Source organism: Pararge aegeria, chromosome 13, assembly GCF_905163445.1.
Source record: "Pararge aegeria chromosome 13, ilParAegt1.1, whole genome shotgun sequence".
NCBI lineage: Eukaryota > Metazoa > Arthropoda > Insecta > Lepidoptera > Nymphalidae > Pararge > Pararge aegeria.
Genome location: NC_053192.1, coordinates 12800510 through 12817143, shown reverse-complemented (window position 1 = coordinate 12817143; position 16634 = coordinate 12800510). Strand labels below are relative to the sequence as shown.

At 34.7% G+C, this 16634-nt stretch overlaps 1 pseudogene; it reads right to left on the bottom strand.

Moving 5' to 3' along the window:
- Nucleotides 1-4343: 4343 nt before the first annotated feature.
- On the bottom strand, nucleotides 4344-15580 carry LOC120628807 (annotated as a pseudogene).
- Between the last annotated feature and the right edge of the window lie 1054 nt (nucleotides 15581-16634).

Below are 16634 nucleotides of genomic sequence, written 5' to 3'. Positions count from 1 at the left end.
ACAAGCTACGCTTACTTTGGGGCTTCATGGCGATATGTGCGTTGTCGTAATATATACATATATTATATATATATGTATATATTACGTAATATATACATATATTATATATATATGTATATATTACGGCATAAAACTGTAGCGTGTTGAAATCCCAAAAAAAACCAGCAGTTAGTTAGTTGAGTTTATAATGACGATTGACGATAATATTTTACTCGTAATAATTATTGTACAGGCAACTGTGGATAGGTTTCGGTAATTTTCAAAAAGAGAGATGGAATATCTCTTTACAACGATTTTTTGTGGGGAAATTTCAAAGTGAAATCTAAAATGCCACTTAGTAAAATTTTGCTTGAAACTCAAGCAGAGAGAGCTAGTTTTAAAATGAAAGCGGTTCACGATGAATTCATTAAACTCAGAATGGAGGTGAAAAATAATATTATCTAACCAAATAAAGTTGCTCGCGCAAAGCCATCGAGTGCATAATATAGAAGGAATTTCATTTTCATTTTAAGTTAGCCTCCAACGTAGTACCATATGAATCTGATGAAGATCTAATGAAGATCTACGAGATCAACTCCTCAAACATCAATAGCAAATCACAAGCTAGTATCGCTAGAGTATAATTTATTATCATCGGATTCAATAATAAGTTATAGACCAACCATCCCGACAATGCGATGATTTAAGAATGAAATGTGAAATGAAAAGAAACCCCATTTACATACTTACCTGTTTTTAGTTTCCTTTCCATAGAGATAGCACCGTATTTCTTTGCATAAATGTCTTTAGATTGTAGGCTGAAAATGGACTTTTCAAAAGTGCATACAGAGTAAGCCTACTTGAAATAAAATATGGATTATGAACTTTGTTTTTCTACTTTCGTATACCCTTTTATCTGTTTCACTTCTGTTTGTTGTATGTGGAAAGAATAATATTAAATGTGGTCAATTTTCTAGAACCTGACTAACATTTACAGACAGTGTAACCCACTACTAATCTAAAAAAATGATCCCAGATCCTCGTCGACTGTGCTTACCAAGAGGCAGTTAGCCGGTAGATATCGTTACATCGTTTTGAATTATGTAATCAGTCCAACAGTAATTGCTTTTCAGATTTCAACAAGATATTCCAATCTGACTGTTATAACGTAGAAGTAGGACGCTTTGTTTACAGTACCCAAAGCTTGCAACTCCTTAATGGAAACAGTGTTGTTTTCGTTTGACGGTTACATTTTCCTACAATAGTTATTTCGTATTTTAACGTTCACAAAATTGAAGCTGTGTTGATAGTTTCGTTAAATATTCTGATTACCCGATGGTAATTTAATGATGAAACTTTTCTAGGCAGGGGTACAAATGATGATCTGATACTGGTTTATACACTGTTACTTTTTATGATCTTACGTAATATACAGTTTCAGCATATCAATATTAAGTATCTAGAAGAAGAAGAAGTATTTATTGCACATACAAATAGAAAGCCAGGTTAACAAAATAAACGACATAAGGCGGCCGTATCGCTTGAAGCGATCTCCTCCGGACAACCTTTGGCTGAAGAAACATATTACATAAAACGGTATAGTGCAATATCCAAATTTATACATATACATTGCTTTTAGAATACATACTAATACTACATGTATATAGTTAAAACATTTATATTTATATATATGTATATAAATGTCATATAATTTATATATCAATATATAAACTTGAATATATTACCATTTAAACTTACACATAAAATTACATAGAAATTTTACTACATACTAGACAGGAAATAGTCTTTTAACCGCGATTTAAATATATAGATAGAGATAGATAGATAGATAACTAGATAACTCCAAAACTGGATTTTGTGGAATTATATCCGTTGCTTCCTATTAAAACTATGTTTTACCTATAATCGTTTTAAATTCAGAAATTATAAATTCATAATTTCTGAACTTTCTCTGGTCTGGTCTGGTGGGCTTTGGCCGTGGCTAGTTACCACCCTACTGACAAAGACGTGCCGCTAAGCGATTTAGTGTTTCGATGCGATGTCGCGTAGAAACTTATTAGGGGTATGACTACCATACTCCTTAACAGGTTAGCTCGCTACCAGCTTAGACTGCATCATCATTTACCACCAGGTGAGATTGCAGTCAAGGGCTAACTTGTAGTGGAATAAAAATAAATAAATGAAGATTCAATTTCTGAGCTGAAGCCTCTTCTCTCTTTACGAGACATTTATACCTTAGACGCTGCTTCAACGCGGAATGCATTAATGCTGCAAAAGCCCACCATCACTCATGTAAGAGATAAGAAGAATAACGGAATTGAAGGTTTTAGGTAGGTACTCTTAGACGCACGGAAATGAAAAGTATTTTTGTTCGCTTAATTTTGTGACAGAACACCTCAACACTTAACAGATATAGGCCAAATTTGCAAATCGGACCGAAGACTTCGTGATCCGTAGTTGAACGTTCTATTGTATTCTACACGATTCGATTGAATGTAGTTGAGTACGTACTAATTTAATAACATCTACATTATTTTATAAAGTTTAACCCCTGCAATGATCAACATAAAAGCTACTTAAAGGTTTAATAAATTCTTTACGTCGTACTTTTTTCATTCCATAACTTCCTAGAATAACTTTGTAACTCGGGAATAAGACTATTAAAATTAAAATTAGCAATGACCCACTTCTGGGTATTAGTTTTCATAAATTTTTCTAGTATAACACTTTGACCATTTTTGTCGTCTACGACGACATTGAGGCATTTGTCGGTATGTATATGCCGAATGTGTTACGTCTAAAACAAATAAACATATGAGTTTATATATTCACAAAACTAAAACCAGACTCATGTGAAATACCAAATATATGTGGTCGGTGCAACATTGGAGTTCTTATGTTTTGGTGAGTTGAAAAAAAAACTACCTCAGTATCGTAAATCCAAATTTGTGTTACGGCTTGATCTCGAAAAGTAAACAGCGTCAGTACACCGGAGAGGAAATCCAGACGTAGATGCAGGAATTGTATTTTGCCATCTCTTGTGTAGATCCAATACTGAATCTGAATGATACAAGATCAAAAGAATACGTTTTATTCAACATAAAATGTCTACCCATAATAAAAATGAAGTAACGATTGTTTAACTTTCGCCTATTTCAGGCAGGAGGTTCTCGAATCAGTTGTATTTTTTGTATGAAATGACGTGCTTTCAGATTGATTCCTTAGAAATATCAATAAATTCGGTTCATTGTTAATCAGTCTGTGAACTGTGATGGTTTCTGTACCGTGGGTACAATTCCCACAGTTGGAAAGTGATGAACATAAATAATTTTCAGTGCCTGGGTATTTATATGTATATTATAACTATTTATGCATAATATTTATTAAATTATTCATCAGGCATCTTAGTACCCATAATACAAGCTACGCTTGTAGCTTAGTTGTACTTTGGGGCTGGATAACGATGTGTGTATTGTCCTAGTATATTTATTTTTTTATTTATTGTTCTGTTTGAAAAAAAAATAACTAAATAAAATATGTTAGCCAGGTAAACGAACATATTATTATTTATTTACTACAATGACATATTATATTTTTTATCCCAGTATTTTAAACGCAGCGCACCTGATGACCTCCATGGTGATGACATGGCTTCACAGTGACCGGACCGATACCATCGGGTGATGATGCATGGGAAATATGTCAAAGTTGAGAGTAGTATAAATCTAAAAATAAAAAATAAGTATAGGAAACAAAATTCTTGTCTTCCTAACAAATATTTCAACAATAACAAAGATAATTGATTTGTGGGGACGTTACTGAAAATACGGGGGCATTGACTCAGTGGGGGGGAGTCAGTCAGTTTTTTAGGAAATCATATTGGATACCAGAGGCGCGATGTCATGCCAGACTTCTACTGACTTAAACCATGCGGTGTTTACGGCGCCTCGACCACGTGCACGTTTTCGCAAATCGCGACTAAGCGAGAATAATCTGGCAAGGGGTGATGATAGTTATCGTTACCCCATATTAATTAACCCTATAGTTACCCCAGTTTAATAAACTTTGTATTAATAAAATTACCGTCCGTTATAATATTATTCTCAATCATACACATTTTTTTCACACAAGTTGGGGTTTTGCTGATTCATAATACCGTTGCTCCGTTATTTGCTCAAAAATACTGTCATTATAGTTAAATGAAATAACGACGTATTGATTCCTACTATCTAAATTAATTAAAAAAAAAACCCCTGAGGGAAATAAAGTTTTAATGAGTTATATTTAAGATCTGAAGTTCCTGGAATCTCAAACATAAGTGGATAGGTAAACACTAATTAATGTTATTCTGTTTTCAGGAAAACTGTACCTGACCAAGCAGTATTATTAGGTACCTCCAGATCCGGAAATACGTTCTTAAGATACCAGTCAAATATTTTCGCCTTAGGCTTATATCGAAAATATTTGCATTTTTATATGCAATGTTATCGTAAAAATACTGGCCGTAATCATCCAGCCAATCCTGAAAATAGTGAATCTAGTATATTTTACTAATATTATACATTCGAAAGTATATCTGTTTTTTTATCCATTTGTTACGAATGAGCTACCGCTGAACCTATATTGACATAAGTTAAATTAAAAAAAACTATTTCTGTGCATACCCTGTATGTACGCCACTGGCTATAATAGTAACCATTTTTGTGACGTCACCATCCCATCTTGTACTAATCTTTTACTATCTCATAGTAAAAGATTAGTTCTCATTTAGTGCCAAAGGAATTATTTTACTCCGTGACTAGTATAATTAAGTAATGGAATACCCAATTTTGCAAATTACTTCTGCCAACCGCACTGAATTCCTTTTGAAATAATACCGGGTACCCCTATAAGGAAAAGCTGATCTGTAACGGACGATTTCCAACGATCCGCCACACATCCACACTTTGAATGACAATTCCAAATTTTCCGCTCCCCATATCTCGAATTTCTCATCATAATAACCAAGGTATCGGAAGAAGTCTTTGTTTATTGCAAACAAGCCTCCCGCTATAGTTGGTGTTTTTACCGGTGCAGCTAAATTTTCCCTTTTATCTAAATAAAGTTCAAATTCCAATTGAAACCGCCAATCTGGATATCTGGTTCTGTGCAACATATTCAAAATTGGATGGATCAATGAAGTAGATGACGGGACTGACGATTGTTTTATTATTTTCAACAATACTTTCTATCAAGGGCTCTAGCCAACCTATGAACAGAAATTGTCATTGTGCGATGATATAAAGACAAGCAAAAATTCAGAGCTTTTCAATTTTAGAATAATATTTTTCAAAATCAATTTAATAATAAAAGCATTTTATATTATTTTTGCGATTTTTTTTGTCTATTACCTATGATCGACTCAACTAGACGTGTTCCCCAATCTTTATAAAATTTGGCACATACAAAGCTTTTATCATATAAAAAAGGATACCACCAGACGATATGGCCTTCCGGTACGATGCTGCTGAGAGACCGAATCCCGTATGCGTAGTGCCGTAACCTTAACAGGACGCATGCTACCGCCTTTTATTAAACACCAGGTTAATAAACTGACTACATCAAGGTTATAATTATCTATATATCGTGTGAGAAACACGACAGTCTTACGACGAGCAAATGTCAGCGGGATTGAGGCTTATATAATAAGGTGGCAACTCCGGTGGTGTGGACACATATCCAGAATGGGTGAAGAAAGAGTGGCTAATGGCTTTTAATGAATTTTAATTTTTTTTTTTTTTAAGTTACTACTACTTTTGGCGCGTTAGGGAAAAATGGTGAGAGTAATTTTTTACGATGTGCGCGCATTTTATCACAGAAACCGACACCATGAAGTGAGCTATAGTCAACATTTTAGTTTTTCTAAAAGAGGTTTGACAGTTGACTTTCAATAATTCAAACAATACCTTTTTTCTATTGTTAGTGTCGTTTTTTCTATAAACGTAGAATAAAGCGAATGATAAAATTTTTGAAAAGATTTTTATCTTGTTACGCCAAATGAGTACCTTCTAATGAGTGTACATAAGTACACACACGTTTTTTATTTGTTTTTTGATCAATTTTTTTTATATTTGGATTATTGCCATTAATACCATACTTCCAGTTTTTTGTAGTTTAAGTACCCTATAACAACTACTCACCAGTCTTCGATAGATTCAACTTCGTTAGTTATGTTATAAATAATTAAGACAGCATTTAAAAAAAATGTATATAAATACTATATTATTGTAGATTTCTTGTCATATATATAGGCACACGTAAAATTACCATTATGATGTAAAAAGTAACTATAGCTCTGCAAGCTTTTATTTTATTTGCTTTAAAGGACTCTGAATATAAAATTATCTACAGTAAAATATTATATTTATAATATCACAGCCATTTTGTTTACACGGAAAACATAATACTAGAAACAAAACTATATTATACTACGGAGCAATATTTTTAAATCCAGAAATAAAGTGTTTTTATTGATGAAGGTTTTTTAAATGTAGTTTTCATATCTCGATCTGGCTTTGATAATGCTCGAGCTTAAAATATTATTGCAGTCTCATTTCAGCAAGTTTTTTTTTTTAACAAACAAGCAGCAACGCTTCCAACTGCATTTGTAAACGTACACGTACATTTTCTTTTTGAGTAAAAATCTAGCATTAATATTTAAACTTTAATATTTCCTCACTACGTTGATCTAATGATATCTGCATCCACTTATTCCAGTAATTGGCGTAGCAGGCAACGCAACTCTGGAAAATTCTTTTAATGGAAAATATTTTCAATCTTGTTAAGGACGTCTAGCATTTTATCATGCTTCATTCTGCTATGTTAGTTTATCATTATTTAAAACCTTTTTGAATCTTTTATCTACGATAATGATGTGGTGTAATCGGATAAAAATACAAAGTCGCCTTTCATGTCTTATGCAAATATAATAATGTCAAATAAAAGTATATAAAGTATCTAAAATTATTGTGAGCTATTTCATCATCATCATCACCCTTGCCCTGTAGTAGACCGGTAATGTGTCGACACATTACCGGTCTACTACAGGGCAAGGGTCTCCCTACCTCCCACAATGAGAAGGGGTTAAAGCCTTAACCCACAACGCTGACCCAGTGCGGATTGGTGGACACCACATGCATTTGAGAGTATTATGTTGAACTCTCGGCCATGCAGGTTTCCTCACGATTTTTTTCATTCATCTTAAAGCAAATGATATTTTTAATTTTTAGAAAGAATTAATCTAGGTGCGTGCTGGGATTCGAAATTGCCCCCCCGAAAGTAAAGTCGAGCTCCTACCCACTGCGCTATCACAGCTTCATTCATGTGGCACATAATTTATATTACGGAGTTTTATATTACCTAATCTACATTTTTTTTTTTAAGTAATGTATATATTTTTTTAGTCATCGTCAATAGATTATCGTCTCACTTTTAGGCAACATGCCTCCTCCAAATTCCTATCTATTTGTGGCTTGGTTCGGAAATCAATTCCAGGTCCACATGATCTTTATTCTATTAAACCTATTAGGCATATCTAAATCAATTTGATAACGCATCAAATTTCAGGCAGTAAACCTTTTAATTGTAGAAAAATTTTGGTGATATCGATTTAGATTTGACGCTGAAAGGACCAATGGAGGAATTTCGCCAAGAAAGGTCAACGACCAGATAGTCACGATAGTATTTTAAATTATTGTAGACTTAAGTACCACTCCGTACACCGTGTAAGCAAGTGATATTTACACACCTAAGTTTGAAAAGTTAGAGGTGCGTTCTGGCATTCGAACTTGGCCCCCCGAAAGTGAAGCAGAAGTACTAATCACTGGGCTATCACGCTGCTTTTAAAGTAACTTAAACATCTACTTGGTAATCATTACCATACCAAGTGGATGAAATGGATCCTTAATCGCTAACAGTTGATCGTCGTAGGTGAGAAATGCACTGCGGTGGCTAAGAAGAGTCCATTCTGGAATTTCAATACGAAGCAATTAGTAGGACTTCAATTAGGGACTGCAAACCCATAATTCGAAAGCTAAAATAAATAAATCCGTTTCATTGCGTCTATTGTGGAAAAAGATGGACCTATTTTAAGACGCCAAATTAGCTTAATGAGATTTTGCACAACGCAATTATTGGCACCAATAGGCTTCAATGTACGCCAATCTGGTTTTGATGTCACTTTTTTTAATGGCGGGCAACACAAAAGTTTATTGAGACTTTGCTTAGCTAGAGAACAAAAATTTGATAGCATAAAAATAGCGAGACCAATACAAATACGTAATAATATAACAAATACCCTTGAAAATCGTTGAGTTTTTAAACGTAAGGTAGAGTTAGAATTCCTTGCAAATCTTTTTAAAGCTCTTTCACAGCTACCATAGCCTCCAAGTATCATTTTACTCGTTTTATATTCTTTTAATATCATGAAAAATGTGACGCCCCATATATTATAACAGTGAATATTTTGAAGAAATATTGAAGCATTATCTTACAAGAAAATCTTGTCCGCAAATTGAATGAAATATCTCTGAGCTGTATTAGGTAAAGCCATATATATAGTTCGATATCTTTAGATTAAAATAAAACTTATTATTAAACGCCATAAAGATCCAGAAAAACAGTGGATAGTATAATTTTGGCCTTAGAATCACGATAATTATTGATATTACGCAAAAAAGTAAATAATAAAGTTAATGTAACTGTGTAGCTGTGTCACTACGATCAATAAAAGTGTTTGATACAATACTTTTCTTGTTATGGATTATTTTTCTTTGTACTGGAACTGAAACTTAAGGAAGCTTATTCTTATCTTTACCTAGGCGATACTATTTCTTTTTAACGTTCCCCACAATAAAAATAGAAGAAATGTAAGTTAGGTACATACTGTAATTCTATTGTCGATTAGGAAGTTACAATTAAATATGTGGAAGTAAAAAAATATAACGTAACAAAATCATATGTTAATATGTACATGCGTAAACAATTACACTCAATACATACAAAATTACTAAACTAAATGAATACCACACCTTACTTAAATCGAAAGGCACGTGGGGTGCACTAAATACCGTGGGGGTGGTTCGAGATTAAACGAGAACAACCCTAACAGAAACTAAATCTATATATATTTTTTGAATAGTGGTAATTCGGGGGCCAGAGAATAAAAACTACAAACACTAATGAAACTGAAAAATGTGCCGTGTTAACCTATATTATATGTGTTGGAGAGTTTGTTTGTTTGTAACCAATGTCCATGTTATTTCACAAGCTCATTCTCCAGAGTACGGAAAAGGACAAAAGGTATCTTATATGGAGAGAAAATACTGTTTCCGAGGTATGGAAATATAACTTTTAGGTAAATAATATGACAACCCGAATTGACCCGAGGGCGAAGCTGCAGGAAAAGTTAGTAGATAAGGAATATAACTGAAAAAACCTAGTTACTAATACAGTGCTTAAAATACCCTATCGCTATTGCGACGGATGAGGGTGGCCAAATCAGTATCAGGTCTTTTATTCTTTAAGTTAATATTTTAAATTCAAAATCAAAATTCATTTATTTTAAGTACGTCTAATATACGTACTTTTGAAACGTGAAATCTGTCTGTTTGTAGTGACTCTACCACCGGTTCGGAAGGCAGATTCTAACGAGAAGAAGCCGTAAAGAAACTCAGCAGTTGGATGGGTTCTTCGAGAATAAACTCTTTCTAACCGGTTTTTATGTTTCTTACATTGTAGAAATTCCATTTTTTTATATTGCCAAAGGGTACTTACGGCAAATTTTTAAATATTTTTTTACTCTGTACCCTGTGACCATTTTAGGCCAGACTTAAAATAATCACAGGGTATAGATGCTGTAGATAGGAAGGTAGGTATAAATGACCAAAGTTACTACAACATGTCAAGGTATTACTGGATGTGAGGATAAAAAAGTTACTTATACAAAATAGAATAAGTCTTTGTGTCGAATTGGCTCCCACAGCCAACTACAAATACAAAGAATACACATTGATGTTATAGTCATCCACTTCCACTGTTGTTCTGGTACATGTGGAATGAAATCCGCTGCGATTTTTTTTTTTTATACAGAGAAAATGCCTGACACTCCGTTGGGGGTCACGAAAAAAACAATTTATATTCTTGATCATTTTTGTCCGCTTTACACGAAATTGTCTCTATACACAAAAATTAATATTGCAAAGATGAAAAGCAAGATGGATCGTTATGTTTTGTATACCATGAAACAGCAGTTAAAATACAGTATATCAAGCCATTACGCGCTCACTACCATGTACGGGTCTCGTCCCACAATGAGAAAGGGTTAAGGCCTACGGCCTTACATGCTGACCCAGTGCTGATTGTGGACTCCTCACAGCTTTGAGAACATTTTATAAAACTTAGGCATCCAGGTTTCCTCACGAGGTCCAAGGAAGGAACCTCCAAGGTGGAAGGAAGTCCAAGTCCTAGCTAACGCCGCTTCTTTCAAAATACTAAACTTGCTTAAAAGTCATGTTTTCCTCTAAGCCAATTTTTATAAAGAAAACCGCTTGAAGATAGACTGCAATTTTTATCCAGCATATTGGAGGGTTGTAGAAAAATTGGTTCGACATCGCTCCTTGAAAAATGCGCCCTTTAAATAATGTTTCAAAACCATTATAGATCTTATATCACAATATATAAAGGCTAAAACTGCATATATTATTCTATACAGGAGTCGACGTAGCGATCGTAAAATGGAAGAGCGTTAACAAATATGTTATGGCTATGTGGAATTTATGATTCAAGTACCATTTTATACTTTGGCGTCAAGGGTAAGAAGTTGTATAAATTATTATAAATTATTCTAGTAAAAGTTTACTAATTTGTTTCAACTAAAACATATATATTTAACTGTCGAAGTTTTACCCTGAATCTTATGTTATTTTCCTTGAGTTTTATCATTACTAACGTTATTTAGAAAATTACTAACGTCATTATTAACAACCTGTTACCGGTCCACAACAGCACGGCTAGGGGCTACCGTAAGCTGGAGAAATTTTCTATACAGGGCAAGAACAAAATGTTTATATTCCCTACAATTTTATCTCTCTCACTCTTTGGGGATGGGATGGGTCAAAAAAATATAATAAACATGTAATATCAAATTTGGGTAAATTTCTCTTTTTTCCTATTTCCGTACGGCGGAAAAGTCATTTTTAACAGTTCAATTTGACTGCCGATTAGAACATATTTCGATTCCCACAACTGCAAAATGTTTGTGTGATGTACATGAATGATTTTCAGTGTCTTGGTTTACCTGAATATTAAATTATTTATGTATATATATTATTATAAATGCAAAACTACCTTTTTACAATCATTAAAAATGTTATATCAAGACTTATAACTTGACTTAAATATAACCAAAGCTTATTACTATAGTTGCGTGGAATGGTGCCTACAATGATGGCTGTATTTCTGGACGGAATTGGCTGATGAATTGCGGAAATGAATCAGCCTTTCTGTCACCAGATAAGGTAATTTATATCTCGGTGCTGCCTTAATAATAAAAAGGGTTGTGTGGTTTTATGAAACCACAACCAAAAAAGTGAATCTTTTTTTCACATTACAGATATTTAACTAAATTTAAGGAATAATATTCCATTAATGGTATAAAAAATCGCTTCATCAATCTTATTTTATACTTTGAAAATGGAAAAGATACAGGGAAATTTTTATTGAACTCTGTGTCTTACATAGTACTTTACAATTATTTAGATTAAATACTCATATTAAAGTGAAAACAATATATTATGCTCGTTGAGTCATTTTGATCCGTTTGTCACTTATTTTTAATCATTCTATACTTATAAATGTAACCAATATGTTATGGAGCACTGGTACAAATGAGTAATAGTCTAAAAACTAAACGGCCAGCTGATGCGAACTTTATGCGCCGCCATATTGGCCTCGGCTGCTCTGACGAGCGCCTGTCACTTTATCCCTACTCCGCGGCCGACCGTCACGCGACATGCAACACACAGACGACAAAGTTTGAGACAATGTTATAAAAGTTTCACTTTAAAAAATTTAAGCCATAGGTAACAGAAGATGCACAACTAGTTTAACATACTATATCCATTTAATCCATCGTTGTTACACACATAATTCAAGTGACAGTCTCTGCTAATTACACTTCGGGAGTGTGACGTTGAATAATAAAGGTGGATTAGACGTGGAATTAGATGATCTCAGAACTTTGCAGTGAACGGCATAACTTTAATTATGGTAAGCTTATTTTGGTTGCGTCTACGCGCCAGTATGGGAATTATCCGCGTTATTTTCAAAAAGTTTTGCCTTCACAGCTTAGTATGTTTTGGAAAACATACTAAGCTGTTGAGGAGAAACTTTTCGCATGCCGAAGATCTTCTTTCATTGAAAGAAAATAATTTGAAACGCTATAAATTTGGGCACTATTCTCCAATAACCCTACGGCCATACAATTGAGCGTTATTCTAGATAAATCTTGAGAAAATAACAAATATGGCATAATGATGTGTGCTGTGGTCTTAGTTGTAAAATATAAGAGGTTGTATAAGGTCGTATAGTACAAGAGGTGCAAGGTATTGATCCCTAAAATTCTCTGGTCTAGACTGATGGGAGGCTTCCGCCGCGGCTAGACACCATCCAGCGGTTGAAGTGGGTAACAATTATAATTTACATATGATAATAATCGTTAAAACTCGCCAACCGTCAATGTAGCAGCCTAGTAGGCCTATTACCTTTAAAAGAAAGCTGTGCCCAGCAGGTGGACTATGTTGATTAAGTAGAGTATATTTTTTCTTATTAAAAATATGTCTCGTCTCGTCAGAGCGAGTAATTTCCTGAAGGAAGTACGCTTTCTGGAACTCGTTTCAACAGCTTTGTTGCGAACAAATTGCGTGCCGATTTAGAATACGGTATTCGATTTAGATGAATTTATACCGGAATCGATAACATTAGTATTTGCTGTATACATACATTATTGTGTTTCTGATCATGATCTAGGAACTGATCTCAGGTAGTCAAAAAATTACAATAGCATCGTTAAGTTTGTATCAGAATACAGTTGCCGCAACCCCTCTGCTTCCCGCGGGTGTTATAACCACCCAAAGAAATATAATTCTATGCTATTACTTAATGCCTACTATACTAGTACTAAACCATTCACAAACCTGTATTCCCAGCTTGGTGACATGAGCTCTGGCAATGTATGTATCCTCTTTGGTCTCAATGAAAAGATTACAATGTCATTACGATTGCTCTTTTAAGACATTTAAGCAACTGCTGAATATGAGGTATTTAGAGATGATACCCTCTTCACTCAATCGTGGTGGTTTTTAATAACTATTTTTGCATCGTTTTACTGATGATAACCGGGAACGACGAACCCCGGGGCTATTAAACTGATACCCTCTTATATGCACCACCAGATATTATGCATATGATATTATGCATCACCAGAAGCGGTGATTACCAAGTTGATAGGATTTTTACTGTACATTCGGCGCCCCTCCGAAATATTAAAACAATGAATTTCTTATAAATGACTGAAAAAAGAAGAAGAAACGGAAAAGTGAAAGTGGTGATAGCCTATTAGTTCGGAATTCGACTTCACTTTCAGCGAGCCGAGTTCGAATCCCAGCCTTTAACTTTCAAACTTATGTGCGGTTTAAACAATTATAATATCACTTGGTTCGACGGTGAAGAAAAATATCGTGAGACAACCTGCAGACCTAAGAGTTCTAAATATTGTCAAAGGCAAGTGGAGCCCACCAATCCCCACTAGGCCAGCGTAGTGGATTACGGCCTAAACCCCTTCTCATTGTGGGAGCAGACCCGTGCCCTGTAGTGGGCTGGTAATGGGTTGATATGATGATGATGAATAATATATAATATAATTTATGACGTACAGTTAGTATAATGCGTGATCTTTGTGTCTGTTGGTCGTAACAAACAAGATACGGAGCGATACTGTTGTTTCATTCGCACTAACCTGATCATCATCTGAGTCAGTGTCTGAGTCTGACCAGAAAACCAACTACTAGCAACCAATCAGTTCTATTTACGCTCTATATTAAAATAATCAAATACGAGTGTAGCACATATTTCGAAATAGAGTTTGACTAACAAATTGCGTACCAACATAAGGCGTGGATCTGAATTGTAAATTATATTTGTATAAGTTACAAATTCAAGTAAAGTTTATTTGTTTGCAAATTAGTACAGGAGCACATTTACGTGTACATTCAAAATTAAATTTACTATCCAATGAACGGTAAGCAAAATCGACTTTGGAACTGTGGTTTGTGAAGTCTAAGGTTGCTCTGGTTCTTAAGCTTCCGTCGGAGAGTATAGTTGTTTTTAGGATGGATAAAGCTTTCTAAGTTCCAAGCTGGTACTCATGAATTTCTTGACAGAAAAACTAAAAACTGAACATTCCAAACACTGGACAAACCAGTTGAAGTAAATGTTTTATCTAATCGCCGATTGTTTAAATTCCAAGTACTCCTTTTGACGTTTTGACAGCTTTTTGACAGGCAATCTATCGAATTTGTTTCTCTCATGGGTTAAATCTGTTAGACTTCGTGTAGGAGGGCTATCTCTTATATGACCGAAATATTTAATGAATTCGTAATGATGTTGGAACATAGAGGGTTGGTTGGGTAAGTAGCTATTATAATATTCTGAATTGATTCCATATAACATTAAAATCGTTACACTATCTTAAAAAGTTTGTGATAAAAAAATGAGGATTCTCTATGATAACTACCTATTCTAAGATGCCGGAATACCCCACATACATCAAGGGTGACTAGCTTCATCAGACTGAGTTACATTTACGCTAATCAAATAAGGTGACGCTAGTCCTGGACGCTTTATGAGTCGAATGTACGTCGTTTATCCATCGCGTCCCCAGCGAGCGATGGATCCGTCGATACGGTTAATTTATCATGTAACAACTGTACCACGTTTCTGGGCTTTTAATATTGAAGTGCTATTTATAAAAGTTATTTCAAATATTTCAAATATCGATCCCATTGATATTTGAAACAAGCAGCATCGAATATCAATGGTGTATTTGACTGCTTTTAGAAAATAGTTTAAACTGTCAGTAACGATAATGGGTATGCTAATCTCGTTTTTTTTTTTTTAATTTTAACATGTAATGTTCTCTTCGAAGACATTTAACAATTATGATCACTGCATGGCACTCATAATAACCCGGATCGACGGATGGTGAGATCTCAGATCTCAGATGCGAGCGCACGGTCTGGAAATCTCCACGTGTGCCCGTCGGGTCCCGTCAGATTGCTACATGGTACAAGCAGATTTTGCGCCAGTCTACCCAACAGCTGCTCTTCACCAATGGGTCTGGTAGAGTCAGATTGCGAACGTTTGCTACGTTCAAAATATGCGGTGGAAGGCAGGAGATTCCTCTTGCCCCTGGTTCTTTCGAAGGACTTGTGCGTAATAAAAAAATGGTGGTCGATTACCCGTCGAACCTCAAGTTGGCTGCCATGTTGTTGCTCTGACACGCGAACAAGGAGACGGAGTGGGTTCGCGTTGGTGAAAATCGGCTGACAGATTCACGGATATGTGCAAAAACGTTGCTGTTGTTCCGCTGTCAAACCGTTAGAAGAAAAATCGAAAATCGTGCGGTTTCAGTCAGCAAGAGTATGCCAAAGTTCTCTTTGCCCTGGAAAAGTATAGGTACTGCTTGGAAGATTTCCCCACAACGAAGAATAATGCCTTACCTACCTAAAATTGTAGCTTATATCGGGAACCGAAACAAGATTTTCGCTATCCGCGAGTACAAAAAGCAACTAGACAAAACCTACGCGGCTTTCAATATTTGGTTTTTTAAAAACTTTTCTCATACATTGTGTAATACACAAGTTTGTAAAAAAAGTGAACAATCAATTTCAATTTACAAAATCCTCTGGATTCGGAAGGCAACAGGAATAGAGATAAATGGGTGACATCGAGTACGTGGTAGAGGAGCTAAATATTGTCATTAGAAATGTTATTGCTCTTGATGCAATCTAAGGTTTAGAACCGATAAACTCTAAGTTACTACACGGTCTCTATTAGTGACGTAAATCTCTAAAATTAATTGTTAGGTTCTTAGTAATCTTGTAACGGAATAGTAATCTTCTAACGGATGACACTATTTGGGGACATGTCAATTTAGTAAAGATATTAATTATTTACAACTAAATTCGCACCTACGGGTTTCTATAAAAGAAAGACAATATGCATGAAACTCGATAGAAAGTACCTACGTCATTTACCAAAAAAGCGTGTGGAACAGGGTAGGTATTTCAATTGTTAACTTGTTAAGCAGCTAGAAAAAGTAAATGAAAATCGTAAACTTAAAAGTTTAACACGTCTTAAAGATTTTGAACTAAGATTTTCTTGGTTAATCAACATTTCTTAAATATAGGTCAACGGGTACAAACCAAAATTACATTTTTGGATTTGTCGATATTTCGACAACTGGGTCGTAGTCGACAAATCCAAAAATATTAGCGAAGAAGAAGTACCCGTTGAACTATATTAAATAGATACACGTC